The sequence below is a fragment of the Vulpes vulpes genome, chromosome 2 (genome assembly GCF_048418805.1).
Source record: "Vulpes vulpes isolate BD-2025 chromosome 2, VulVul3, whole genome shotgun sequence".
Lineage (NCBI taxonomy): Eukaryota > Metazoa > Chordata > Mammalia > Carnivora > Canidae > Vulpes > Vulpes vulpes.
In genome coordinates this window covers 129,836,799-129,844,418 of record NC_132781.1, presented here as the reverse complement: position 1 = coordinate 129,844,418, position 7,620 = coordinate 129,836,799, and positions in this window count along the sequence as shown.

The window sequence follows — 7,620 nt, the reverse complement described above, 5'->3', positions numbered from 1 at the left end:
AGAAAGTTTTTCTTTTTCTTCTTTTTTTTTTTTTTTGGAAGAGTTTGAAAAGAATTGGTATCAGTTATTCTTTAAATATTTGTAGAATTCACCAGAGAAACTATGTGTTCTTGGACTTTGCTTGCTGGGAGGTTTTTGATTAGTGATTCAATCTCCTTACTAGTAATCAATCTGTTTATATTTTCTCTTTATGAATCACTGTTGATGAGTTGTATATTCCAAAGAATTCATCCATTTCTTATAGCTTGTCCAATTTTAGGGCTTAGAATTCTTCACATCAACCTCTTATATCCTTTATCTTTTTTTGTGGTATCAGTTGTGATGTCTCCTCTTTTTTTCTTAAACATTTGATTTATTTCAGAGAGACAGAGCACAAGCAGGGGTAGGGGCAAAGGGAGAATCAGGCTCCCTGCTGAGAACCACCCCCCCCCCCCCCAAGTGGAGCTCTATCTCAGGACCCTGGGATCATGACCTGAGCCAAAGGCAGATGCTCAACCAGCTGAGTCACCCAGGTACCCCCGAGCCTTTTTTTTTTTCTTGACTGGCTAAATGGTTTTCAGTTCTGTTTTAGATTTTCAAAAAAACTAGCTCTTAGTTTCATTAGTTTTGTCTATTGTCTCTGCATTCTCTGTTTCATTTATTTCCTGAGCATTTTCTTCCTTTTACTAACTTTGGACCTCATTTGTCCTTTTTCTAGTTTCTTGAGGAGTATAGTTAGATTGTTTGTTATTTTTTAATATTCTTATTGCAGGCATTTGTGACTATGAATTTCATCCTACAACTTTAGCTGCTACCTGAAAGTTTTAGTATGTTGTATTTCCTTTGTTTTTTTAAGACCTTTATTTATTTTAGAGAGAGAGAGCATGAGCAGGGGGAGAGGAAGAGGGAGAAGCAGACTTCCCACTGAGTGGGGAGCCAGACATGGAGCTCAATCCAAGAACCTCAGGATCATGATCTGAGCTGAAGGCAGACACTTAGCTGAACGAGCCATGCAGGCACCACAGTGTATGTTGTATTTCCAATAGACTCGCTCTATTTTTAAATTTCTCTTTTGATACCCTTTTTTGACTCATTGTTTTTTTCAGTAGCATGTTGTTTAATCTCCATATATTTGTGATTTGCCAGTTTTCTTTTGTAATTGATCGCTAATTTTTCACCATTGTGGTTGGGAAAGACGGTTGTATGATTTCTATCTTCTTAAATGTATTAAGACTTATTTGTGGCCTAACTTGATCTATCCTAGGGAATGTTCCATACACTTAAAGAATAAATAATCTATTGCAGCGACAATAGACAAGATTAATGGAACTTGGTCTAATGTGTCAATTATAGCTCATGTTTCTTATTGATTTTTCTGACTGGGATGATCTATCCATTGGTGCAAATAGGGTATTAGGACACCTACTATTGTGGTAGTGTCTATTTCTCTCTTTAGGTCTGTAAACATTTGCTTTATGTATTTAAGTGCTTCTATATTGGGTGATATGTATTAACAAATGTAATATTCTCTTGTTGGATTGACTCTTTTATCCTTCTGTAATGCCCTTGTCTCTTATTACAGTGCTTGATTTAAAGGTTATTTTGCCTGATGACAGTACAATTAACCAACTTTCTTTTGCTTCCTATTTGAGTGGAATATCTTTTTCCCTTCCTTCACTTTCAGTCTGTGGGTTTTCTTACATTTCAGGTGAGTTTCCTGTAGGCAGCATATAGACTGGTCTTGGGTGTTGTTTTTTCCTATTTATTCCATCCAGCTTCTATATATCTTTAAAATATTTTTTATTGAAGTGTAGTTGATAAACAATTGTTACATTAGTCTCAGGTGTACATCGTAGTGATTGACACCTACCTCTATACATTATGCTGTGCTCTCACCACAAGCATAGCTACTATGTCACCATATAACACTATTATAATATCCTTGATTGTATTCCTTATGCTGTGCCTTTCATCCCTGTAACTTCATCATTCCATACCTGGAAGTCTGTACCTCCCACACCTCCTCACCCATTTTTCCATCTCCCCCACACTCTGGCAAGCATCAGTACTCTTTATGTGTCTTTTTCTGCTTTTTTTAGTTTTTCTCTTTTTTTTTTTTTTTTTAGATTCCAAATAGAAGTGAAATCACATAATAATTGTTTTTTTCTGTTTCACTTACTTGCTTAGTATAACATCTAGACCCATTCATGTTGTTGCAAATGGTAAGATCTTATTTTTATATGGTTGAATAATGGGTTTTTGTTTTTGTTTTACATTTCCCTACCCTTCTATGTATCCATGGACACTTGATTTGCTTCTATATCTCAGTTATTGTAAATAATGCTGCAGTAAATGTAGGGTTGCATATATCTTGTGGACTACTGTTTTCATTTTCTTTGGGTAAATAATCAGTATTAGAATTACTGGAATGTGTAGCATTTCTATTTTTAATTTCCTAAGGAATCTCCATATTGTTATGCACAGTGGCTGTACCAATTAACATTCCCACTAACTGTGCAAGAGGGCTTCTTTTTCTTTGTATCCTCACCAACACTCTTTTTTAAAGCTATTCGTTCTGACTTGTATAAGGTGATGGGTCATTGTGGTTTTTTAAAAAATATTTTATTTATTCATGAGATACACACACACACACACACACAGAGAGAGAGAGAGAGAGAGAGAGAGAGAGAGAGGCAGAGACACAGGCAGAGGGAGAAGCAGGCTCTATGCAGGGAGCCCAATGTGGGACTCGATCCCAGGACTCCAGAATCATGTCCTGGCCCAAAGGCAGGTGCTAAACCACTGAGCCACCCAGGGATCCCCAGGGTCATTGTGGTTTTGATTTGCATTTCCCTGTTGAGTTATGCTGAGCAGTGTTCCATTTGTCTGTTGGCTATCAGTATGTCTTCTTGGAAAAAAGGCAGATTTTCCGCCATTTTAAAACTCAGATTATTTGTATTTTTGGTATTGAGTTGTAGTTCTTTATATACTTTATTTATCCTTTGTCAGATTTATGCTTTGCAAATATCTTCTCCCAGTCAGTAGGTTGTCTTTTTGTTCTCTTGATGGTTTACTTCGTTGTGCAAAAGCTTCTTTTTTTTCTTTTTTGGTGTAGTCCCAGTAATTTAGTTTTGATTTTTGTCTCCCATGCCTGACGAGACAGATCCACAAATATGTTGATTAGGCTGACAAAAGAGATGATTACCTATGTTTTCTTGTAGAAGGTAGGGTTTCAGATCTAACACTTAGGTCTTAAATCAATTTTGAGTTTACTTTTGTATTTGGTTTAAGATGTGTCCAATTCCATTCCCATGTGTGTGGCTGTCCAGTTTTCCCAGCACCATTTATTGAAGAGACTTTGTCTTTTTTTTTCCCCCATTGTATATCATTGCTCCTTGGTTGTCGAATAGCTGACCATATAAGCTTGGGTTTATTTCTGAGCTGTCTGTTTGGTTTCATTTTGTGTCTATTTTTGTGCCAGTACCATACTGTTGGTTATTATACCTTTGTAATATAGTTGGAAATATTGCACTGTGATACTTTCAGCTTTGTTTCTTCTTTCTCGGGATACTTTTGGCTACTCAGGGTCTTTTGTGATTCCATACAAATTTTAAAGTTATTTGTTCTGGTTCTGTGAAAAATCCTGCAGATGTTTTAACAGGGATACCACTTAATCTGTAGATTGCTTTGAGTGATATGGACAAGTGAACAATATTTGCAATCCATGAGCATGATACATCTTTCCCATTTGTATCATCTTCAATTTCTTTCATGAGTGGTTTTCTTTTTTTCTTTCTTTTTTTTTGGTGGTTCGTTGTTTTTAGTTTTTGGAGTTTAAGTCTTTTACCCCTTTAGTATTGACAGTTTTTATTATGAATGGATGTTTGAAGTTTGTCAAATGGTTTTTATGTATCTTTTAAGATACTGTGATTTTTATCCTTCCTTTTCCTAATGAAGTTTATCACAATGATTAATTTGTGAATATTGAACCATACTTGCATCCCAGAATGAATCCCACTTGATTTTGGGGGTATGATCTTTTAAATGTAATGCTGAATGCAACTTATTAATATTTTGAGGATGTAAGCTTTTTTTGTGGGGGGGATTTTGGATTGTAGTTTTGTTTTTAATTGTAGAGTCTTTGGTTTTGGTATTAGGAGAATGTGGGACTTGCAGAGTGTATGTGGTGCTTTCCTTTCCTTTTACACTTTGGAATGGTTTGAGAAGGATAGGTTTTAACTCTTCTTTACATAGTTGGTAGAATGTGCCTCTGAAGTCATCTGGTCCAGGGTTTATTGAGAGGTTTTTGATTTATTGATTCAGTTTTGGAAGATTGTATGTATCTAGGAATTTATCCATTTCTTTCTAGGCTGTCCTATTTGTTGGCATTTCTTTCTTTCTTTCTCTTCTTTCTCTTCTTTCTTTCTCTTCTTTCTTTCTTTCTCTTCTTTCTTTCTCTTCTTTCTTTCTCTTCTTTCTTTCTCTTCTTTCTTTCTCTTCTTTCTTTCTTTCTTTCTTCTTTCTCTTCTTTCTTTCTTTCTTTCTTTCTTTCTTTCTTTCTTCTTTCTCTTCTTTCTTTCTTTTTTTTTGATTTTTGTTTATTTATTCATGAGACACAGAGAGAGAGAGAGAGAGAGAGAGAGAGGCAGAAACACAGGCAGAGGGAGAAGCAGGCTCCATGCAGGGAGCCTGACGCGGGACTCAATCCTGGGACTACATCAGGATCATGCCCTGGGCTGAAGGTGGCGCTAAACCGCTGAGCCACCTGAGCTGCCCGGCATGTATTTTTTCATTGTAGTCTCTGATGATCCTTTGTATTTCTGTAGTGGTAGTTATTTCTTTCCTTTCTTTGCTGATAATATTTGGATCTTTGTATCTTTCTTTGTTTCTTTTGTTGGTGACTATGGCTAAGGGGTTATCAATTTTATCTTTTCAAAGATTCCATTCTTGGTTTCATTGGTCTTTTTTCTTTCTTTTTTTTTTTTTTTTTTTAGTGTCTAATCATTTATTTCTGTTCTGATATTTATGATTGCCTTATTCTTACTAACTTTGGGCTTGGTTTGTTCTATTGACTTTTAATTATGTGTTCTGGTGTGGACATTCTTAGGTTCATCTTGATTGGAACTCCTTGTGCTTCCTGTACATAGATATTTGTTCCCTTCTCCAGGTAGGGAAGTTTTCAGCTATTGTATCTTCAGATAAAGTTTCTACTTCTTTCTGTCTCCTCCTTTAGGACTCCTATATTGTAAATGTTTGCTGGTTTGATGTTACTTGAGATATCCCTTAGTCTGTCCTCATTTTTGCAATCAATCAACTTTCAATCTTTATTTCTTAATTTTTATTTGTTTATTTAATTTATTTTTTATTTCTTTTAATTTTTTTTTCTGTTTAGCTCTGATCCTGATTGTTGATCTGTCCTTCTGCATCTGCTACTCTACTCTTGATTACCTGTAGTGTATTTTTCATTTTAGGTATTGTATTCTCCAACTCTGGTTCTTTTAAGTATTTTCTCTTTGTTGAAGTTCTCACCAAATTCATTTATCTCTTCAGTCAGATGAGCATCTTTAGGACCATTGCTTTGAACTCTTTATCAGGCAGATTGGTTATTTCCATTTCATTTAGTTCTTTTCCTGAGGTTTTTGTCTTAATCTTTTGTTGGGGCATATTCCACTATCTCTTCATTTTGCTTGAAATTCTGTTATTTGTTTCTGTGGATAAGGGGGAACAGTTACTTTTCACAAACTTGAAGGAATGGTCTTGTGTATGATCATTTTCTATGTAGACTGTGTGTGTTGTGTGACTTTGGCTTGCAGGCTAGTGCTGTGGCAAGGGGTCCTATGGCAGTTCATGCTTAGACTGCCCTGGTGGGCTGGCTGGAGGTGAAGTACGTATGGGCCAATGTGATTCTGGGACTATGCAAGGAATATACAGGATAGCTGATGCTGAAGTGGGTCAAGCTGTGGTGACTTGGGGTACAAGTCAAAGGATTGGTCTAGCACGTGACTAGAGCTTGATGTAGGCACAGCCCAGGGATTTGCAGGTAACTTTTTTGGGATTGACACCCTGATGTGGTAGCTAGACCTGACGCAATTACAGGCCAGGCTTTTCCAGCCAATTTGTGTAGGAGCCCTGGAAAATTGAGGTGACATGGTCCTGGAGTATTCTGGGGCCATTTGTACTTGTGTGCCTTTCCCAGATACCTGGGGTTGCAATGAGTCTGGCCAGTGATATCCCACGTACAGTGCACTGGGTCCACCTTGTTGGACAGCTTGATCTGGTGTGCCCTAGGGTCATGGAGTTTACATAGGTGGTAGGCTGGGTGAGGCACCTGGACTCTTCTCCCATTCATGCTATCAAGTTGGAGGGGGAAAGAAATTGTGATGTTCACCTGGCCCTGTGACCCAGAGAATGTTTTGGTAGCTCCTTCACTGTTTTTGTGGAATTCTAGGGCTGGATCCTTTATATTCTAATTGCTCTTTTAAACTACTTTTTCCCCCTGTGCTCCATGGCATTTGGAGCTGGTGTGTATTAGAGCCCAGGGCTTCTGGGGTTTGCAGGCTGGATAGGATGCCCACAGCCTGCTCCTGTTTATACTAACAAGGTGGAAAGCATCATGAACTGTGGTACTCACCAGTCCCTCCCACAAGGAGAGTTGCAACCACTCCCTCACCACTGAGCAGAGTTCTAAGCCTGGTTCCTGTATATTTTAGTTGCCCTTCTATATCATGACTTTTCCCCCTTGCCTCAAAACAGATGAATCTGCTTATGGTCCCTCAGTATTATCTCTCCCCCTTGCAACAGCAGCATCAGAAGTAGGGATTTTGTTCACGACCATGTCTTTGTGTCTCTTGCCATGCTTAGATTCCTTTATTTTTTTTGTGTAGCTAGTATAGGTTTTTGCTTCCTGGTTAGCTGGAAGCTTTAATAAAATGACTTATAATATCTATTTTAGGTGATAACAACTTAAGTTGCACCTCACGTTTGACATTGTTAATCTCACCTTCTACAAGTTTTGTTTTTATGCCACAGTTTACATTTTTTAAATGTTGTCCATCTCTGACTTATGCTTAGTTACGTTTTGTTTTGTAGCCTTCATACCAGCCTTGTAAGTGATTAAGCCAACAACTTCTCAAAATTAGGATATTCTTCTATCACTACATATTTACTTTTCCAGTAAGCTTTATACTTTAATATGTTCTCCTGTTACTAATTAGCACTCCTTATTTTCAAGTTGGAGAAGCATCTTTAACATTTCTTGTAAGAAGTGCTTAGTTTTGTTGCTTGTTTGGAAAACTCCTGTTCCTTCCATTCTGAATGAAAACTGCTGTGTAGAGTTCATAGTTATTTGCTTTCAGCACTTTGGATATATCATGCCACTCTCTTCTGGCCCTCAAAATGCCGAAAAATGTGCTTATGGGGGTTCCCTTGTACCTAATAAGTGGCTGTTTCTCCTTGAGCTTTTAAGATGTTCTTCTTGTCTTTAACTTGGACGTTTTAATTATGTGTCTTGTGTAGTTCTCTTTGGGTTCATTTTATTTGGAACTCTTGGAGATTTCGGTTCTGGATGTCTGTTTCCATCCTGAGGTTAGGTGAGTTTGTGGTCATTTCTTCAAATGAGCTTTCTGCACCTTTCTCTTTTCC